At 41.4% G+C, this 23,433-nt stretch overlaps 1 protein-coding gene across 2 annotated transcripts in view; it reads right to left on the reverse strand.

The window, feature by feature from the left end:
* Positions 1-23,433, reverse strand: part of LOC109989759 (kelch-like protein 29) — a 102,738-nt gene that overhangs the window by 73,522 nt on the left and 5,783 nt on the right. Inside the window, exon 2 of one of the 2 annotated variants that reach the window (XM_020641623.3) lies at positions 21,435-21,503. The exons of the other annotated variant lie outside the window; for it this stretch is intronic. The gene's annotated coding sequence lies outside the window, so the exon portion shown is untranslated. The remainder of the gene's footprint in view (positions 1-21,434; positions 21,504-23,433) is intronic. 2 annotated transcript variants of the gene reach the window in all.

Raw genomic sequence — 23,433 nt, forward strand, 5'->3', positions numbered from 1 at the left:
AAATCTCCAGCTGTGTGAGCATTAGCATCATTCTGTCGCATTAACAAGCAAAAAAGACTGCTATGTGTCCAAGTATGCAAACTGCATGTGCGTCAGGGATACATGATGCAAGGGTATCAAGCCGCTTGTTTCCAAATGGGCTTTGTTTCCTCAATGGTTTGATGAAAACAGCAGGATCTGACTCTCCTTTTCCCGTCCACAAATCTCAGCTCACTCACTGTCCTCCCCTAGGCGCAGGAATGACCGCAGCGTTATAAAATGTTAAAATGAGAAAGTTGGGAACATTATGTAAGTGTTAGGTTGTCAGTATCGCCGACATGGTCAGCCTGAAGAACAGAGAGGAAATGCTTCCTCCGCCATTGCACTCTGCTGATGCATTAATTCAAACACTGACTTTCAATTAACAGCTAAGTTACCACAACAGCTAGACATAAAGCTGGGAAACCCCCCAGGGCTATAGAGCAAACACTTTCACATCCAGCAGTCTTCAGAGTCTTTGGTTTCACTTTTTTTGCAGGGTTGTAGGAGTGGCAGATTTCCAGATGCCAATCATGCTGTGTGTTTATTTTGTGTGTGTTTATGTGTGTGTACCACTGATTGATTACATGTGTATTTTATGGAAGAAATAAAAATTGGATGTAGAAAAATGCTCAATGATTCCAAATCTGTCACGCAGGAACAGAGATATTTATGTGCGTGTGTGTGTGTGTGTCACTGTGGCCCACGGCAGCTGTTGCCTTTTCTTTCTATGCTGCATCCTTTTGCAGCTCTCTCTCTCTCTCGCTCTCTCTCTCTCTCTCTCTCTCACACACACACAGGGCAGTTTGAGCAAAAACAAATTGACATCTTCAATTTTCTGCATTTTCACAACTCTTGAAATGTGCCTAACATTTCAATATGCATGTGTAAGTGTGTGCACGTTTGAATGTGTGTGTGTTTGTGTGTGTGTGTGAGTGTGAGAGTGTGATTGTGAGTGAGAGTGTGTGTGTGTGTGGAGCTTAGCTTTCACAGCACATACGACAGGAACAAGAATAGTGTCTTAATTATCTAAATGGCTGCTGGGAGATTGCTGCGGACACTGAGCATCCATCTCTTTCAACAGCACCATCGGCTTAGAGTGCACAGCCGTAGCTGGAGGAGAGATCAGGAGAACCAAACATCAATAACAGAAACAGAGCAGCGATGAGAGGGAGAGAATGAGAGAAAGAGTATTAAATGAGCTCAAGAGATGTTCAGTGTAGAGGAGAGAGGGAGCGAGAGAGAGAGAGGATACAGTGAGAGAGATTTACAATAGAAGTTTATGAGCTGGCAGCCCCTTACTAAAGAAAGCCACCATGGCATAAGGTTCTCCAGCAACAGGGATCATGACATCACCTCTGTCGCCATGGAGATGCCCTGCACAACTTTGATTTTGAGATGCCCCAGGGTTTGAACTTGACCTGATGCTCAGCAACAAAGACTCTACATTTAGGTCCATCCCTCTGTTACATGAGAGCGTATTTTCTACTGGAGGGTGCCAGGGATAGCGGGGATGGAATTTGTTTATGTTCAGCAGGGGGAAAAAAACACCCCATAAAGGTACGACATGAAATTCATGGGGATGGACCGAAACCTGAGCTATGACAGCACCAGCATAAAAAGTGATATTTCAACACAATATATACTCCAGCTGTTTACTGCAGAGCAAATTCTAAGGCTGCTCTTGGCGGATATGAGATTTGCGGGAGAGAACTACAGGAAGAAAGTTAAAGAAACAAAAAGAAGGATGAGAGAGAGGAGTAAAAAATATGTCTACAGAACAGAGCATTTATTCACAGGTAATGTCACAGCAGGGCTGGCAGGGATGTCAGTGAATAAAAATGCCAAAGTGATCTCTGATGAAAGATGTCAGTACAAATGTAAAAAGCTGCTCTTACTCCAGAGGAGAGAGGGACACGTTCTTAAGATGTCCCACCAGAACATGTTGGGAGGACAATGTACTTTCTTTTGAGCCATTTTTTAAAAGTGCGGATGGAATTTTAAAAGATATCTTATCCCAAAAGTAATTAATCACACAGGATGTATTTTAAAGATTTTGCCAATGAAGAGGATCAATATATCACGCACAACTTCCATCTATAAAGCTGTTATTGGCTCACACTTCCCTCTACACCTCATTCCCTCTGAATCCTGCGCACAGATTAATGGATATTTCATACGCTCCCTCAGTCCCCTTCACTTTGATAAAGATTGCATACCTCTGGGCAATTTTGTGAATAATTCTCACTCGCTGCTGACATTCCACCTTGCCATCGCTGTCCCTTCTCACAGCGCTCTTTCCTTGTCAGTGCAATCTACTGAGTGCGTTCCAGCTGGATAATCTCAGCGAAAACCGAAGAGACGATAGGAAAAGGAGGCTGCAAAATGCCCAAACCGTTTTTATCTACCATCTTCCAACTCGTTGATCACAGAGGGAACCACGTCTCTTCATTAATGCATGGAGCCAATTCTGCACTGTGAATGAAGCCAATGCAGAAGGGCAAACAGACTGCAGTTCCTCAATTGTCCAGTTGAGGCTGGCTGCAAAAGACTCAAAGTCACATACACACCCACTCTGATAGCAGACATAAAGATGTTTACAGCCTGGTTGAAAACAAATTGGCTCTGAAAATATCATGTCTTTATTGGCACACATTGTACAGGGGTGAATGTTTTTTTTATAACTCATTAATTTTAATTTCATTGTAAGTATTATTCTTAATAAAGGGGTGTGACTGATCTGACTGCAAGCGTGCATGTTGTAACTGTTTGCCAGGAGGCTTCAGGTCTGCCTCAGCTCCATCTCATTGTCCTATGTCAATATGGCGACCACCATCGTTGGTTACTTCAAACCTGAGATTGTGTCACTGAGACAACGTCCAAGTTTCATACAGTCTATGATGGAGACGGGGAAGGCGTGGCAAAAAAGATCATTTGGAAGCGCGTTAGACTCGAGATCTAATGTCCATGGTTCAATTCCAGTTTGGCCCAAAAAATTGAAGGCATCTCACACGTTCGCACGCCTACCCACACACACAACTTCTCATTTCCCTCCGAAACGACTTATCTTTGATGAATATCATGACTCAGTTGCAGGTGCACACTGACAATGAGGAAGAGGGAGAGGGATGCGTGTGTCCGATGGCAATGCCACTTTCTAATTCAAAGTTAATCAAGGTAAAATAAGCTGTCAGCCTCTGAGGTTTACAGAACACCCGTATGCACATGTAGGAGACAAGAGAGAGAGAGAGAGAGAGAGAGAGAGAGAGAGAGAGAGAGAGAGAGAGAGAGAGAGAGAGAGAGAGAGGCATGATATGCGTGAGTCATTTGAAGTCAATGTGTGTTTTCTGGAAATCTCATCTTGTCTAATGCACATTCAAGTGTGCATTATTTATCTGCAGTGCTTAAAGGAAACGGGAAAAGAGTTGCAACAGAGCTGCACAAGCATTCCACAGAAGAAGAAAGAGTGACTTGAAGGGAAAGAGTGGGGGTGTGCGCTCTGCAGCAAATCCTTTGGGTGAGAAAATTCAGACAAGTCATCAGGCTATCAAGAATATAAATTGTATTTTCTTGTTTAGGGGACCTTTAAGGCTCCTGAAAATTTAAGTTATTTTGGAGGCATATTTCTGTAAAATATTCAAATCTGATCAAACGAGCCTTTATTTTAACAGCTTTTAATTCCATCCAGTGACAGAAGCATCTGCAGGCAACCTTTGATCAGGAGAGAGCAGGCGACTAAATTATGCAAATGTGTGTCAATTTTAACGAATCAGAGGCAGAGAATTTGCAGGCTGTTAGTCTCTCTCAGACCAACAAATGGTGTTAATACAGATGAAGGGCTGAAGTCGGATTTCATTATCTCTGCTCTGAAAAAAGAGGAAGGGGGAGAGGGAGGGAGAGATGAGAGATGGGGAGATTTAGACAAATGTATGTTGAAACCCAGGCCTCCATTCAGAGCTCTATCAAGCCCAAATATCAAATTAGCTAAATGAAAGGTACAAGATAAAGGTCAACAGGGGGAGGAGAGCAGGCAAGGTGGACGGGCAAATGAAAGATAAAGAAAGAAAAGGGAAAGGCTGTTATAGGGTGTGTTAAAAATAAAGGGATAGGAAGGTTTTTCCAATAATCAATAGTGAAGAAAAGAGAGAGTATGATAAGGAAAGAGAGAGATAGAGAGGAGCAGGATATCACAGTCTATTAGTCATTGCTGCTGACAACTAGAGACTGTAACAAGAAGATTGTCACTGGGTCTTAATCAGATGAGAAACGATGGAATGCCTGTCGTTAATTCCAGCAGCACTATGGCGTCTATTGTCTGCCTCTGAAGGGGTTCATCACAATCTCTCTACCTCCGCCCGCTGCTACACCAGCAAAAAAGCTGCCAGCCGACTCACCAGGAAACTTTTAAAAGCTGGAGAGAAACTAAACTCTCCCTGTCGGCAAAGTCTCACTCTGTAATACTCCTTTTCTCTTACAAGTCTTCTCTCTCTGTCTCTACAAACACAGGAAGGTGACAAATGTAATGCTACAGTTTCCTTTGGAGCTACACAGAAGCATTTTGAAGGCAGAAAACCACAAAATCAATTCTCCCCTTTCAAGCAAGCCATTAGAAGGCGCCAAGCAGTGTTGAAGCACATGCTCAAGACAAAGCTTTTTAGTATGTTATGTATTCAGTTTCAAGACAAACGCTAATGAACAAACCACTTTACACACTGCTGCACAAAACCAACTCTAGGAATAATATGGAAAGTATATTCCAATAAGAAATGCAAACACACAGATAATAAAAAGTTGCTGGGAAGTCCTTTTACTGTCTGCCTCATTCACTAGAGGTAAACAAAACACTGTACAGAAATATCCCAGTGTCATCAAGAACAAAACAAAATCAAAGTCAGTTCTGACTTCTGAGTCAAATCCACAGGCAGCATCAGCCAGCCGCACGATCTCAACATGTGGATTGAAAAAGACCTTCAAATAAACGACCCCTTTGTGAAACAAAAAATAATATTCAATCAACATTTTGAGTTTGTGAAGTTTCAGGGTTTTGCTCAGAGAGTGGGAGAGGTGGAGCAGGGTGAAGAATGACAGGCAGTGAGAGGAGAAACAGACGAACCTGCAGCTCAATGGAACAAACTCTTAACGTCATTTTTGGAGATGCACCGATCCACCTTTATCAGTTTCAAAACAATTCCAGACAAATGTACAGATACCAGTATTTGTTTTATTGTGAAAAAGTGAGTCGGAGCGAGTTGAGAATGTTTAAATGGATCGGCGCAGTCAGTCCGAAATCAGATCTGTAAACTACTTTAATATGAGACCCGATATGAGATCAGATTTGTCCCATCTCTCGTTATTATTAACGCAGCATAAATGCTTTCAACATAAACAACAGTCTTACCATAGCTTGTTTGAAAAAAGTATTTATCTTAAAAACTCGATTTATCGACCAGCCTTGGTTTACATGTGCACACATACGGCCATACACATGTAGAAAACAAGCACATACGTCAAGGCTGTCCCTGAGTGTACAAACATAAACTCATGTTTCATGTTTAAATACATGCATGCACATGGAGGTACATAAAAGGATACAGAACACACACAAAGAGAGTGGTGCGTAGTTGTGTGTCTGTAAATAAAGCATCTGCAGCTTGTACGTCAGGGGAAGTGAAGTAGGTTTGATGTGGTCAGATTCACAGAGAGCATTAGAGTTCAACAAAGCAGAACAAACGGACACAGCTGTGGAGCTCTGTGCCTTCGAGTGTCCATGTTGAGATCTTTTCTGAAGGTTTTTCATCCCAGCATGAAAGCTGCACTAACCAGAGCCAATAAAGCCTCTCCCTTTCATTGCCCTCCCTTCTCTAATCTTGTTTCATTTATTTTAATCTCCTTTCTATTTGTCATACACAAAGATACTGAATGTATGCCCTCCCATATCTGTTGAACAATGACTTAGGAGTTCAAGGTAGGTCTGCACACTCAGCTGTGGAAAGGAATCCTGCTGTATGTGACTGATGAGTTTCACTTTCCTTCTTTGATGTAAGCAGACAGACATCATAGACAAAGTATCCGGCATCAGCAACATCAGCCACTGAAACAATTAGTTTAACAAACCAATCATGTCCAAACTGCTGAGTCAGGTACAAACACAGTGTGGGGTGGAGCCGGTTAGTGTTGATATGATAAAGAGACAAATCCACACAGCACATCACACAGCCAGGAGCCATCTTTAGGGTTGTATTAATGTGGAAACTCAATCAGCAGCACTGACTGTGTCTGGACTTTCTACTTTCAGTGACCCTTTTCTTTACTGTGAATTCAAATAGAGATTAGCATAGCGAGAAGAAGAAATATGATCCCAGAACTATAGTAAACATAAATGTAACAGTATTGATCACTGTACAAAGAGTACAAGTCTCTGTTGACTCTTATTGTTCATAGAGTTGGTGTCAAACAAGTGAGGCCGACAGAGCTGCAGAGGAGATATTAGAAGAGCTCCCTTTTATTAAAAATCCAAGAACCACTTCGACCAAATGAGAATATACACTATGATAAGTAACAAGAGGATGCAGTAACAAAAGGCTGAGTATACCTAATAATGTTTCTCTGTTCCGGGGGATTGAATTTAATCAAACATATCAAAAAGATTGAATGAAACACTGATAATTCAGTGACTGAATGATGGTGAGGAAGACAATAAAGTGTCATAGCTACCTGGTTGTAGTTATGTTTCAATGACATTCACTTTCTTTTCAGGAAACTCATGGTGTTAAACTGGAAACGGAAATCTGCCTAAGTGTAGTTTAGTCAAATACACAGCTACACAAATTTATTTTATTTTATTTTTTAACCCTAACTTGTTCATTTCTTGAAAAGACAGTGACATATTATCACAGGACTGATATTATCTCTGAATACTGAATCCTATCAGATCTTGTGGTTAATAGTCTGGCTCCAAAATGTATTCCTGAAAAAAAGAACCTGTTTCCTCTGCAACACACTGACATATAAAAAACGACACATCTACGCTTTGCACACTCCTTTTTCTCTCCAAAATGTGCACACATCAGCAAAAATGCTCATGTACTTGTAAATGCTGCAATTTCTTCTTCCACGGTTTTTGAACCTCGAAGGAATTTGTGTTATTAAAAGTTGTTTTATCGGCTCTCTGTGGCTTGACAGCAGCTATTGTGCCGCGGAGATGACAAATAAAGAAGAGGGCTTTAAGTGTTGAAAGTAGTTCAACTCAGGGTCCATTATCTTTTTTGTGACAGTTCATGAATATCTCAGGAGATGAGAGAAGGAAAGGCTTGAGGGAGCAGCAGATGGAAAAACTCCATCATGTCTCAAGAGGTACAAACACTGAATGTCTCTGTGCACAGCCTGTGTACTTCAGATACACACACAATTTCCAATTGCACCCAGTATGCTGAACTCTCCATGTTCACTACTCTGTCCTTTGGATTTTGCATCAAAGTTCTGCACCCCCATGAAAGTCAAATTCTCTCTGACATAGTGGAGATTGCTCTGTCAAAAATGCAATCAGCCAAAGTTGCCTCAACCTGCTGATAAATGACTGAGGCTCTGGGAAAGACTCGCTTCTTTTGCACCCCCTGCCTCCATCCAGGGACAAGCACCTCAGGGACCTGAGAAAGAAGTCACAACGCAGTGCTGCCTTCTAAAAGAAATCTGAATGGATCTACGCTGCATAGCTGTCACACTCCTGCTTTTCCCATGGTTTCTCCCCCGTATCTCAAGGCCATCTCATCGCCTCCCTCCGGTTTTACCATTTCTCACAGGACATGTCCGTGATTTTCACTGCTCTACAACTTTATTATAAAAAAAATCCATACACAGACACCTAGGTTGTTGTGTAAAAATACTAAAGTAGCTGGATTGTCTATGAATCACGATACACATACACAATCAAAACAACTACATAAAAATTCAACCTCTGCATCTGTGGCATGGTAACTCACAACATGATTCAAGGGGTGTTCACAACTGCAATCTGCACAAGAGGACAGGCAAGGTAATAATAATAATAATAATAATAACTTAGATTTATATAGCGCCTTTCATGAAACCCAAGGACGCTTTACAAAGTGTGTGGGGGGGGGGGGGGGCGTAATGGGAGGCAACAATAGACAAACAAATTAAGGAGAAAGGAAGTGGGTGATCAGCTGGGGGGGGGGGGGGGGGGTGGTGGTGTTAGATGAGGCTGAATGCTTTTCTGAACAGGTGGTGTTTGAGGAGGTTTTTAAAGATGGTCAGAGATGCAGCAGTACGGATTTCGGCAGGGAAAGAGTTCCAGAGGGTGGGGGGCTGAGGCACTGAAGGCTCTGTCACCAAAAGATCGCAGTTTGGTGTGGGGGGTGGAGAGCAGGCCTGTGGCTGAGTACCGCAGCTGTCGGGACGGGGTGTAGGGATGGAGGAGGTCGGTGAGGTACGGTGGTGCTAGACCATGGAGAGATTTGTAGGTGAGTAGGAGGAGTTTAAATTGGATGCGGGACTTGATCGGGAGCCAGTGGAGGTGAATGAGGGTGAGGGTGATGTGTTACCAGGCCTAGATGAAAGCTAGGAGGGAGAAAACTAACTTACGACAGGACAGTGTTCCACAAAATACAATTTAAGCAGAGTAACATTTTTGGCAGGCTAACAATCGATGATCATCTCTGCAGCTCTGTGCTACGAGCACATCCACTAACCCCAAACAAATACCTACAATCTACACAATTCTAATGTTCATGACAGAAGCTCAGGCTAATGATCTAGATATATAGTTGCTCACAGAGGTGAGATGTTTGTGAACTGACAGGACAACAACTCTGCACTGGTTATTTTCTTTCAGTTCCATGTTCTCCATGTTTGGTTTCCTCCCACACTTTCTTTCTGCAGTTTAAAATGGAGAGTATACATTTTTATAGCAAGTCATTAAATGGTGCATTTTTCCTCCAAAGTGGGAGGGGGAATAGTTCAGGCCGTTCTATCACATGCTGTATGAAAACCCCAGTAGAATAAATAGTTTCTATGGGCCTAGCTGATCTATTCGCATATTTAGTGGTTTCATTTATGTTTCTGGCCTTGTGGAATAGATGAGACATTACTTGGGTGGTTGCATATTCTTCATGACGTATGGCCCGAGATATCTCTTGCTTCACACTAAACTCACCTTTCTAGCTCTGCCCTCAGGCCCCATGGTGGGAATCCCAAATGCTCACCATACAACCAGATAGAGCTGAATCAGTGAAGTGATGAATGACTTCCAACACACTGTGGACTCAGCAAATGTTCAATATTCTCATTAGCTGGTTGAGAGATCACACACACAGTCTGGCAGCACTGCTACGACCAACAACTATAAAGAGCCAAAAAGCAGGCCTGCCACCCCCAACACACTTGTGCTCCCTTCTCCTCCTGTCTTCACCACCTTCTCTTTTTCTGTCTCCATCCATCAGTTGTGGTGGACGAAAATCAATACCCACATTTGAGCTGTCATACATGTGTTTGTCACAGCAGAAGCAGCGGGGTGATGTAGACAGACACTCGATCTGTTGTAAGTAGTGCTCCGTTTTAAAATAACTTGTGGGTGGTTAGCACGATGTTTAAGATAAATTGAAGCAGCTGTTTTTGCAGAATGATTGTACATGACTTGTGTTATATCCCTGATCTCAAGTTTCTTTTTTCTCCTCCCCTAAAAAAAAAAAAAAAAACAGATAACAAGAAATATCTGGATCTATTTCCTACAATATCAAGCTGCCAGACATGGCTCTGTTTAGGAGGAGGGTTTGTGATAAAGAGCTGAGAGCAGCAGGAGAGACGAGCAGAGATCAGACTTCAGGGCAGAGGTGGCTTCTGGCCATCCATCTCTGGTTTCAGTATTCATAGAGTGCCGACAGGTCCAGGTCTCCACGGGGGAGGTCTCTGGGTTGTAACCATGGATACACAGACAAACCAAGAGCTGTCACTCAAGAAGTGCCAGCTAGACAGAGTCACAGGAGATGGTCAAAATGATAGTGGGACACTAGGGGTGTGTGTGTATGTACCTATACCTATATGTTTGTGTGAATTACAGAATACAAGACAGGAAATGCAGAGAATCAGTGATATAGTGAGATATCAGTCACTCTTGGGGAACACACATGCAGAGGACAATATACATTTTTGAAACTGAATGTGGTTTACACAGGGTTAAAACAATCAAAGATAAGCTAATAAAAGAAAACTGTGACTTCATGAATTTTACAGCCGTCTGAATCTCCTTGACATTTTACACTCTGGCAAGAGTCTTTAGGGTCTAATAATGAAGATGGTGAAGGAAAAGCAGTACAACAAAAAGGGACAATAATAGAGATTGTTTTTAAATGCAATGACCAGTTTGGGTATTAGACAAAGTAAATATGTTAAATATTAAATGGACTTGAGCTTGTACATTCATAGTCTTCACACTCATAGTCTTCAGACTACTCAAAGTGCTTTTACACCGCAGGTCACAATTACCCATTCACACACTGATGGTAGAGGCTGCTATGTAAAGTGTCCGTCAGAAGTAACTCATCCCATTCATACACAGACAAAGCAGTAGGAGCAACTTGGGGTTAAGTGTCTTACCCAAAGAAACATCAGACATGTGACTGTAGGAGCTGGGGATTGAACCCCAAACTTCAGGTTGAGAGAACTGACTCAACTCAGCCACAGCAGATTCATTCACCTCACACGGCCGCCCCACCAAACTATGAACTGAACACTAAATGTAGGGCAATATTTACGGAAAAAAAAGGTTTACAGTCAGGTTCATCTTTTTAATAACCAGAAAAAGAATGGTCTTTCCAAAGGCAAATACATAGTAAATGAGATACACACAATATAAGAAAAACAACGTTAAAAAAAAAAGTTAAAAGACATGCATTTCTCCAGGTGGCAGAGTGTGGGATGTCAGAAGGCTAAAAACACACATGTAAAAATGGCTCCTGATTGCTAGAGCTCAGTGACCTGGGCCCACATTGAAGTTAAGGAAGAGTGTGCTCCACTAAAATGTGAGTCAGTGTGTGAGGGTGTGGACATGCGAGAGCTTTACTCCCACAAGTATGGTGGTGTTGGCAAGGCAGAGAAAACAAGAGGGAGGAAAGAGAAGCTAATGTTTATAATAATAATAATAATAATTGCCAATAGTAGCAGCACGCTGGTCTGCAATTATGTTCAACACATGCATGTTCTTCTGTTTCCCAGTGTGTAATTACAGTTATTGATTTTTCTCCCTTTTGACTTTAATTTAGCATACAGCTGTTTCTGTGTCCATGTGTGTCTGCCTGTGCGCTCCAGTGTGAAAGTAGTCATGTTTATATACTTATCTGCTTCCGATCAAATACCCTGCAAGAGGTTTGTGAACATTCCCCCCTTACAAACAGTGCAAATAAATAACGTCTCTGGCTGAGAGAGCCTCGCTTCATATGAAGATGAGCTGACTCAGCAGTCCCAGCGGCCTGAAGGGAAAGGGGAGGGGGGAGGTGGAAGTGATTGCTTTACAAGAGGTAAAATGTACCAAGGTGTTAAGAATCCTCTTTGGAGGCTGAGCTAAAGGCCTTTCCAGTCCTCTTTTGGAGGAGCAGGGTGGAGGGAGAGAGGAGAAAGCACATACACGCTCGACTGGTAAATTACGCTGCTCTCTTTTAAGTTGAATGTGCAGTTCAGCTCTGTCGGTTTCTCTTTTTCTTTAACACACTTGCTCTCTGTCGGTTCCCTGATTTGGCCATTTCAAAGTCAATCACAACTCTGCAGGAACATCATCGAGCCAGAAAACAGGAAATATTCCAATCTCTGCCTTCCCTCTGGATTATTTATTCGTCCAGCAAATTAAGACATTCGTAGATTTGCTAATCTGGGCTGTTCGGGCAGGAGGATGGGCCATGGGGACATTACAGGGTGCTCGCCATCTTTCAAATCTGCAGCAGAAGCAACATAATCAATCATTAACAGCACACAATGTAAACCTCAGAGCACTGAGATTTATTCCTCATGGTAAATTTGAACCAGATTATAATCAAAATTGAATCGAGACATTTCATAATGATTAGTTTGTTTACAATCCACAACACATGATATTCTAAGTCTTTGTGTGGATACATGTGTGTGTGGTGTGTGTGTGGTACGTGTAGTTGCGTCTGTAGTGTGCAGGCAGGTAGGGTAGACTATCAGTCAAAGTCAACACCTCCTTTGCATGATTACAAGAATACATTCGGCAAAGAAGAAGCCTCTTTTAGAATCACAACATGCTGCCAAGATTCAGGCACTATCGCAGCTCTCTTATCACAGTCTTCATTTTAGGCTTGAAAAAAAAAAAAAAAAAAGGGGTCCAAGAATGAGTTCATGAAATAATTAAAAGCCTGATGCGATTAAAAGACAAGACTAGAAAACAAAGAGGGTTCAGCGCCTTGCACCGGAGCGCGTTAGCCTCCTCAATCTTCCAGAGGAAATTGGGTTTTGGGCCGGAGAGCGTTTGCCCCCACAGGCACTGTTCTCAATCCAAACCTCAGCCAATACCAGAAGAGAAACATCATGGAAGCAGTCCTGGATCAGTGGTCAGAGACAGTTTCTGTAAAGTGATGCTCAGATCACAAGAGCTCTGAACTTCTCTGGTGAACATTCCTTGATATACACGTCCAGCTGCTGACAGAGCCTCAAACACTCACACAGCAATAATTCATGGGCATTGGTTAATCTGATCAGGGACTACCTGGACACAGAAGTAATATGATGAATTTCCTATAGATGACAACCGAGAGGAAAAGAAAGCAACACAACTGCAGGAAGCAAGAATAGACAATATGGACAGTTCATGTCAGAACAAACAAAATGTGAATATGCTAATGAATTTGATAAACATACTGTGCTGGAATTAATGTAATAATTTCAAACAGCAAAAAGTCCTGACTCAACATTTGTGTGTCCTTGCTGATTTTTATTTAAAATCTATAAAGAATGAGAGAGATATATACCTTCTGTAATCCTCTAAAGAGCTATAAATGTCATTGCTTTTGGTTCAACCTTCAGGTTAATCAGGCAGAAATGTAATATCTCTCATCTCCACCCCTGACTTAGTGAGGACTGCCAGTGAGAGCAGAAAATGAACTGGATTTAAAAACGCTTGTTGGAGTGGCTGCAGGAACAAAATGAGATTATGGTGAGGACTTGAGTAATGAGGGAAGCTGCAGGGCCTTCCCCGACGGGACTCTCATTCATTCGTCTCAAAGGAGGAAGTAAAGCTGCCTGACACACATAAAACATTCCAGACCACTTCAATTAGTCCAATCATAAAATATGATTTAAGACACATCTAACAAGCCCTGAAGACTTAGGAAAAAAACAACGTCCTGTTGTTCAATCATAGGGTATTACTTTCACTCAACTCCTTTAACACAAGAAACTTAAGTTTGAATTTCATACTGAAGATCAGACTTCTAAATGACTGAACAGTTTGATGTCCTGGGTGAAGCCATTTTTGTGTACAGTTTCCATCATGAGCTAGATGACATCCCACCTCAGACTTTTTTTCTTTTGCAATATAGTTCAGGACGGTTCAAAGCAGACAGGGAGTCCTGCCAGCAGTGACATTTATTCTTCTTTTAAATAAAACTGATCTATGAAGAAATAGTTGTTTTTTTTCCATTTGCCTCTTGTGTTTCATTTTTTTCAGAACCATCATGGTCTTGAATTTGAATCGAGCCAGTGACAGAATTGTCTGAATAAGCACAAAAATATTTTTAAAAAGGTGTCATGGCGTTGGAGTTTTTTCATTTCCACTCCTAAGTCAGTGAAGTGACTTCTACCCACAGACTGATGGGGGTCAGTTGGTGATGTCAGATGTGATAACTGGCAGTTGGTTGCAGGTACATACATCTACTATTTACAGATGAATCCAGGCTGGGAAAATAAATAAAGCCATTTGAAAAGCAATAGAAAGGTCATTCTAATGAAGACCTGTCATCATCTTCACCGCCAGATACGGCTGTTTATATTCACCCTGTGAGGCTGTGGCCGTGCATAGTGAACAAGACGCCTCTCAACAAGCTCATCTTCATAAAGGTGTTTACCAGGATGCAGGCGAGCAAAGAGGGAAATCTGACTCACAGATTCAGCCTCACACAGTGTTCACATATCAGTCTTCATACGTGTTTATTAGGTGTTGTTGGCATTGGGAGTGTGGGGGTAAACACTGAAGCTACAGATGGTGCTCTGGTGAGAAATTGAGCAGCTACCAGATAAGCCTTCAGTTAAGCCTATCTGGCAGACAAAAACATTAAAGTCAAAGGCTTTGCAGGAACGTATTTTATCATAATAAATTTAAGTAAATGATTCAACAGGTAATGCTAAATAGTTTGCCAATCATGCGCAGACATGCTTGAAGTGTTATCACAGTTCAGCATATATAAGCAGATAATAAACTCAGTGTTTGTAATGTAGTCTAAACTCTGGTATCATGAGTGCAGTGAGGCGTGTGGTGAACAATAATGAAAATCAGTGAAAGGAAACAGATTGCATTTTTTATTTTTTTTTAATCTCAAGACGTACAGCAAGCAGAGAAGGATAAATGTCTTTGTGAGTCATTCATTAGTAACAAGTCTTGATGAGGTTTGAACAGTGACACTACATATCTGTGAGGTCTGGACTTGATTCCCACCAAGAGCAGCTCCAAAACAACAGGCCGTGAGCGACCAAGAAAGTCCACTCCTATCCTCTTCTTAACTCCTAAATTCCTCTAGATGTTTGTTCAGTCCGCTCTGCCACAGCAACAGAGCTAATGAGTTTTTACTTTAGTCAATGTGTGTGCTTCCACTGGCTCCGCTGCGCTGCATCTCAGCTGCGTCTCAGCTCCAGGTGTCCGGAGCACTCCGTATCAGATACTCAAGGCTTTTATTTTTGCTGGATGTCAGAGCACAGCACATCAATTTAGCACAGAAAAGATTTAACAGGACAGAAAGTTATACACCGAATCAACTGGTTTAATTTCAGAATAAAACTCTCTGTTTTGACGGTTCAGAACAATGACCGTATGGGTGTTTGTTTATGGTTATAAGTTTTTATACCACATACATCGTATTGTCTCACACTGTTACAAGTGTTATCGATAATTAATGAGGAAACTCCTGTGTCCCGGCGCTTCAGCTGTTCGGCTGTGCTGTTCTGCGCACTGAGAACTCAGCCTGTGGGTGTTGACGGACGAGGGTGCACGGAGCCTTAACGGAGCCGAGCGCACACCCAATACATACATATCTGGTAGAAACTCTGGGTAAGGGAGGGAACAGGGGCTGACCTTGTCAGATCTTGCATTTGAGAAACTTAATTCTCCAAAGAAAGAGATGATAGGTGAGTGAAACTTTTAGCTCAAGAAGTTGTTCATGTGTGCCAATGGGGAGCGAAAAACGTATAATATTCGAGGAAAGTTAGGCAAAACTGAACTATTTGATACAACAGTATGGCCATAAATCTTACATCCAAATCAGATTGTCAGCTATACATAAGACAGCACCCTTAAGTCAGCAGCAGTGCATCAAATGTGTCGCTCTATCCCAGCATGCTTTGCTCCACACATGTGTCTTGATAGCGTTCTGTGTTTAACATGCCTGCATTAATCTTGCATAAAATGCATAAAAGTCTGACAAAAAGCAGAGGAGGTAGACTCTAAAGGCTCAGAGACTGCTTCAGTGTTCTCATTTCTGGTTTCAACAGAAGGTCAGCATGTATGGAGGAACACTTCTGCAGCTGCTCTCTAAAGCTCACAACATCTGCTTGTCAGAAACCTTGAGTACACTTCAGACAACAAGCCTAGCTCGCATTATCTACGCAGTGGTGTCAAATGTGTTCTTAACAGGGATCTCTCCTTCAATCTCAAAATCAATTTCACAAGCAGCGGCTTTCTTATTTCAGTTTAAAACTCTGAGGGGAAGGCTGTTGAGTTGTGAGATCAGCTGGGGTGATGTGAATGCTGACTATTTCAGTAAACAGCAGGAGTAAACACTGAAAACTGATTTGTTTTTCCTGAACTATATGTGAGGATTTAAAAAAAAAAAAAAAAGCTTTTTGGGACAGAGTTGAGGGAAAACACATATGGTGCAGGAATGCACATTTTACAAGTGTGGGTTAACCTCTGTGAAGCTCCTATAGCTTCACTTAGCATCTGCACTACATGTGTGTCTCTGCAGTAAATAAAGAAAGCTACACAAGAACCCTGCAGATCAAGAGGTGTGATAACTGATGAAGCCTCCTGACTGGATCATTCAGATCTGATAGAAGCTGAAGAACAAATCTTTGTTGTCAAGAGCTCGGCTGAATATAAAACAGAAAGTTGTTCTTGTTCTTAATGCTCTCTCTTCTCTGCTGAAGGACTTCTTCCATAACGGTCCACAGACATGACAGCAGCCTCTCAGCTTCTGGTTGTTCTGCTACAGGCAGAGAAAAAAAAAAGTAATGCCTTTTAGCAACAGTGTGGTACGCTTTAAAACATCTTGTGTTCTCGCCATACGTACAGAAAGAGACATGTGCCACATTAAGTTGGACTCTGCAGATGGCCATTGAGGCTTATGTCAACATTAGGAAGACGTCCAAGTTAAGATTTGGCAGAAGATGCTGGCAATTAATTTTTTGCAGACCCACTGACCGCAGATGATATGAAGGTACATCTGAGTTCTTTGATCAGAGACCCCGTTGGGAAATTAATTTCAGCAGAAGACATTTGGTCCCTCACAGATCGGCAATGTAATAAGGTTAAAAGGGAGTTTTCATAGTAGCAATGGAAAATGGCTTTCTTTGGAAAATATCATTGGAAGTCTGTCAGCAGATAGAGCAGACAGACTGCTGCTCACAGTGTCAGGTGCTGACGCAATTGATGCTACAGATAGACCGATTTTTGCTCTGCGGAACAACATGAGCCAGAAGGCAAAACATGAATTCAGATTTATTCCTGAACAGCTCGAGTCTGATGAAAATGTTTCAATTTTGAGTCAGGTTTGGCAAACAGGTGGTAGGTGCACCAAAAAAAGTGGTTAATGTAATACAATGTGTAGGCTGTTTTTCCACATACGCATCATTTTAGATTAATAAGACGAAAAGACATTTAACCAATAGCTCCCTTCTTAAAGCACCCGCTGTTTGCCTTGACTGCTGCTTGAGACACCAAGTGAAACAATAAAACGCATCTGCTGTAATAATGATCTTACCATATAGTTTGATCTCATTACACACACGCTTAGCTTTAATCATATCTCCTGGCCAACGCAAAGACAAACTTTAAAATCAATATGGCATCACTTGCACGGAGGCCGAGCTGCACAAAGGGACGCTCAGGTGGAGATATTCTGAAACAAGACAGCTGAAAAGATGACAGACTCACTGTGCGCTCTGGATTGTCCGTGTGATATCGTCATCTTTAGAACAGAAGAAAGAAGGCTTGGTGACAGAGGGCTCAGACAAACTACGGCTGACAGGATGAATGGATGAATAGATGGAGGGACAGCTGGTGATGCTGAACACTTTTCAGCTTTCTCCTCGTGTTACGTTACTTTCCTTATTTCTGTTTCTAAAAGATGCTCAGCAAACAACCTGTTCAACTTCTTTGTCGTTGTCTTAACGGTTGATCTTAAATGATGGTTGGCCTGAATGTCCTAAACTACAAGTTCGTATCATTTGAACTCTTTTATTTTTTAGTATGGATGAATTTGTGGTAAAATGTTTGTTCAGCTCTAAGTCACAGAGGCCCGTCTTTAACGGACACTATTGAGAGAGAAAGAGAAAGACTTACTTTTTTTGTTTTTGATTTTCTGTTAAGATAAGTTTAAATAAAATCAGAGGTTTCAAACAGAAAAGACCTGTGGAAAGAAATAATTCATTTTTTCCACATTGGAAGACTTATTAAACTAAACTGAATACATTTTTGTTGTAGCCTATTAAAGCTTAAATATGTCATTACAACTGGTACTATAAACATCACTGTCAGCTCATGATGATGACTTTTTATTAATTTAATTTATTAATTAGAACACTGCACAATACTTGAAATATAAGCAATACGTATCAATGTTCATTCACCAGAATTAGCACAAAAGCTTAATTTCATCCGTAGTCAGGAGCAGGAAACATCAAACTCATTTTACAATGACAGGACATCTCACAATACAGCACACGAGACAGCGCACGAGACAGCGCACAAGAGAACTCACACAGCTTTACATACAAAGTGGACACATGTGTTACATTAGAAATAAAAGACTCACTAAACAATTAGCTAGTTTAAAGTGCAGGACGAGCATGGAGTCAAAGCAGCAGCGTTTTAGCTTTATACTGTAAATGATTGAAATTTTATTTTGTGAGCTTAAACTGAACTGACAGGTACTTAATGATTTTAAACACTTAAGTGGTTTCCTTAATTCCACTCCTCTCCAAATTATATTATCCTCAATGACCAGGATAAGATACAACGCCAAACCACTGCAGTATGTGTGTGTGTGTGTGTGTGTGTGTGTGTGTGTGTGTGTGTGTGTGTGTGTGTGTGTGTGTGTGTGTGTGTGTGTGTGTGTGTGAACATGCCTCTTATGATTCTACACCCCTTTAAACACAGGCCACACCCCTACTGTGCCCTGCATCTTTTTCACTGCAGGGGCGTTCAGGACACAATGCCTCAACGTTAATGTGACAAAATATAAATAGATACATGTGACAGCTGGTATTTATGTGTGTAAGTTTGTGTTCTGCCTCGGTTATGGTCAGGTAACAGCATGTTGATGGAATCCCTGTGTAACTGTGAAATAAGTGAGGCAGCCACGTCGATCATTAAAGCGTCAGCCGGGTGCGCTGCGAGGGCCGCAGGTCGTCTGGTGAAACGTGGTGGGGGAGGCTTGTGAAAAGAGTGACCTTGCTCCCCGCTTTCTACTCTCCCTCCTTCCTGCACACTTGATCACTCAGCAGTACAGACAATATCAGACATGAACCTCATGGAGGCCAGGTCAAAAGTCATGTTATTAGCATCATCACTTTTCTGCTTACTACAAAGATTCACTCAGAACTCCCATCATTTTCTGTCTCTACAGCTAAACACTTCACTGTGCTGTGTCCACATATACGCCCTCAAGGATTTTTTTCCACTTTTGTCAGCAGGTGGAGGATTCTTCTTCACTTAATGATGGAGGCAGGAGAAGGCCGGAATCCATCAGGTCAAAAGTCAGAGTTCTTAAAAGAGCATTCAATTATATGAAGCTACTGCTGCTGTGTCTGACTGTGTTAACACACTGTAGCAGTAGAAGAAGACCATTCACGGCCTTTTTCTCCTCACAGCAGGACTGTCCATTAGGTAAAAGAAAATGTGGGATTATAAACAACCTGTAATTATGAATGTATCCCATTTATAAAAAATGGATAATGCATAATCTCTGTTATCATATAAAAGCATTAGCTTAACTACAACAACGGCTATGGATGACAGGTTGATTTGAATGAATATCAATAGAAGTACGTGTGGGAACATGTCAAATCAAACTTGTTGTTTATGGCGGCATGTTAAAAAAAAAAGGGTGAAATCAAAGCATGTTTGAGATACTTCAGGAAGACTTGTTCCCTCTGTGACAGAAAAGTCTTTTACGATAGGCCGTCTAGAGAAAGGAAATTCTGACATTGACAATACAGAAGATAATTTGTAAAGGATTTTGATCGTCGGTCTACAGTTATCAGTAAAAGTAAGACTTTGGTTATGGATATATTTTAGTATTTAGTCTGTAATGGAATTTCCAAACAACAGAAAATGTAACAAACTTTTTTTGGTAATCAGCACTCCCAGTTTGCTGCTCTTCAAGAGAATTTGCTGATGTTTTCATAAAGCTGTTAGCTGAATTTATTGGAATATAAACAAAGTTTAAATATGTATCCTTGGTCTCATCATGTTCATCTTGGGTCAATCAATTTATTAAATAAGCGGTCAGATATGCCTATAAGGAAACTATCTTTCCATATTACAGACGTGTAACATTATAATGGCACAAATAAAAATGTGACTATTCGGTATATGACATACTGTATTGACTGTAAAGGCAATACAAATTGTATTCTTTGTACAAAGTACCCTGACGCTGTTAGCACCACCCTCAAATATTTCTCCCTATCAGCAGGTCAGCTGCCAGATTATTGTTGGCTGTGCGTGCTACCAGGAGACGTGTTTCCTCCTCACTGAGACTTGTCATATATCATTACCTGAGGAGGCCTTGAGAATGATTCCTGCAGACAGCTCCTGCTTACTGTCTGGGGGGGCTAAATGTAAACAGCACACTGCTGGGCCAACTAAAGGGGGGTGATGACCATTACTTCCACAGGTAGGTGGTTAAAAAGAAAATCTGGCATGTCCCAGCATATATACATGAGAAGTTAATTGAGCACACTGTGAGAGCTGAACACAGGACGGACTACTACGGGTGTGGACCACCAAGTGCCACCATAACAGCAAACTTGCAGAGCGAAAACACCACACAATGATTTTATACTTCAAGCCCCCCAGTGAGGGAGGAACCCCAGCAAGGAGCAAACATAAATGAGTCCTGTTCATCAGTGACACATTGACCTAGCACACCTACACACTAATACACAGACACAAAGCCCAACCACAGCCCCCACCCATGTGCCTGTGATGCCCTGTCAGTGACACATTATTTGGGACATGCCAGATTTTCTTTTTAACCACCTACCTGTGGAAGTAATGGTCATCACCCCCCTTTAGTTGGCCCAGCAGTGTGCTGTTTACATTTAGCCCCCCCAGACAGTAAGCAGGAGCTGTCTGCAGGAATCATCCTCGCTCAGGGATCACAGGCACTGTGTCATTTTAATTAGTCTTCGCAGTGGGTAACCCCATTAGTTCAATTCTATCTCATCAGCGGTGAGCAGACCACCACAGGGGTCTGTACATTCCTGAGGTCCAGTAGTAATCCTATCTCTCAGTGACCTGAGATCAGGTCTGACCCTGTAATTGTTCAGACCAACCTGGTCTGACTCACTGTCAGAATTGTGAGATCTTTGCAGGAAGAGAAACAAAGCCAGACAGAGCTCATTTTGTTGACACAGCAGGGAAGTCAAGCACAATGAATGATGCCATGTATCAAATAATTTAGACCATCAACCCCCCACGAGAGCAGACCAACAGCGGCACAGTGTGACAAAGGATCAAGTACTGCGCATTAAGAGTGGAGGAGTACAGTGAGTAAGCTTATACTAGATATTTTTTTCAAATTATAACAGTAATGTTGGTAGAACAGGTACCGGTACTAAAAATGGGCAGGATATGACTGACTCATACTGTGCTTTGCATCATGTTGTGTGGTTTGTCTGTGGCATGACAAAATGTTTATTGGGACATAGCATGACGAGTTCTTGTTAGCTTACTGTACCTTTGGTCTCTGGTGGATGGGGATGCTCATCACAGATAAATTAGATCTTTGGAGTATGGCTCTCTGCACCTGCAGAAACAGTAACAGTTGGTGAATATGGTGAGGCTTTAAAGCAGAAAATTCAATGACAATGTTCATAAATCTGGCCCTAATATTTTGTGCTTGCCATCTGTTCATGAAAAGAAAAATCTGGCATGTTGTTTGAGAGTGTGTTTGTGTCTGTGGGGGGGGGGGGGCAATGTGTGGAAATATCTGCATCAAGAGCTTTATTTGATTCATTTTCGGGCTGAAGAACACAAATGTCTCCACAGACTCAACACTTCTCTACATGTCCTGAGAGAACATTAGAGGTACACGGAGGTCATTTTCATATGCATGATACTTCTTTTACAGCTAATGATCTAAAAGTGAATGTTAACTTTTCCTCCAAAATAAAATGACACATGGAATCTCTCTAACCTTAACAATTATTGATGCATTCCACGGCCCATGACTTGTAAGGATTCAAGGGTCCATCTAAAGCAGTGGTGTCCAAACTTCTTTTCTTGCGGGCCAAAGTTGTCGTGTTAGCGGGCCACGGGTTTTTTTTTTTTTTAAATATAGTTGAAAAAATAGTAAGGCTTTGTAGATCAGATTTAAAAGGCTCGGTAAAGAAACCCTTTAATAAAAGGAAATCAAATATTTTGATTTCTTCGTTCTACTTTATTTGTTTTTTTCCTCAGAATCAAGCCTGTAACGTGGTTCATTTTTTTTGGAAACGCTTTCTGCATTTAGCTCAGGTCATTAAATGGTTAAACAACAGTCCGCTTGTTCGCAAAAGCTTCACATAGTTTCATAGTTTACAAAAAAATGTGGAAAATAGCAAAAGCTGTAGATTTAAAAAAAAAACAACAACAACATACACGTTACTGAACATTATCTATTTTAGGAATATTGTTCAGCCCTTGTTAACATGAAAAAGAAAAATAAGATAATGTGCCAATCTTCTCAAAATCTTCGGATTCTTCATTTGAAGTCACGGGCCGCAAGAAATCCCCTCAACGGCCGCAAATGGCCCTCGGGCCGCACTTTGGACACCCCTGATCTAAAGGGTAAAAACTGTCTCGCTTTCATAATGCACGTGTTACACAAATTGTGGGGAATCTTACTGATAGATGGGCTCGATCATGCTGGGCAGTACCATTAATACCACTCCTCTTCTGATGCATTAGCCTATATCTCTACTCTAATCATCTTTCCTGCAAAGATTTTTTGTCATAGATTGAAGAAGCATCTTCACTCCTAAATAAAACACTGTTGACAGTTCCTGGCATGGGAACAGAATTATGTTCGAGGTAATAGCAGACAGAAGTAGCGATGTTACAGAACGCTCATTCATCATGTTTTGCTGGCTGTACGTTCAAGTCATATACATCATGTTGGACCTACTTCTATCTGATTCAGACTGCATTTTTTTTCCCTTGAAAGTCCTAGTCCTATTTAGTCAGATGTCCATTGTGTTGATTGTGCCGGAATGGAAACAGCTACCTTGCCAAACTCTTCCTCCAGAGGATGATAACATAGAGGTAGCTTGCTGATATAATATGGATTTACTGGGAGCTAAAAAGCATCTGCTGTTATGCAGAGAGTGAGTTTAAGAATAAAATAGTCCTGACATATGGCCGTTTATGTAACAATGCTAGTATAATAAGTGGAATTTCAAATCAGCAGATCTCAGTCGATTTTACAGTTGAAGCTGAAAAATACCTCAAAAGACATGATGCTCTGCTGCCACCTCTTCATCATAGGCCAAATAACAATGATAATGGAAACTACACATACACAGTGCTCTATGTAATAACAATAAAACATTGGTGCAATTTAATTTTGAAGAACAGAACTGCATTACAAGACAATGTACTGAGCTAAACCCTGTTTGGCACTCTGGTGTGCAACTCTGAAGGAAAAAAAAGCTATTTCTGTTTTTAGAGTTGCAAACCCTGAAGGAAAAAACATTTAC

Source organism: Labrus bergylta, chromosome 15 (assembly GCF_963930695.1).
Source record: "Labrus bergylta chromosome 15, fLabBer1.1, whole genome shotgun sequence".
NCBI classification, from domain to species: domain Eukaryota; kingdom Metazoa; phylum Chordata; class Actinopteri; order Labriformes; family Labridae; genus Labrus; species Labrus bergylta.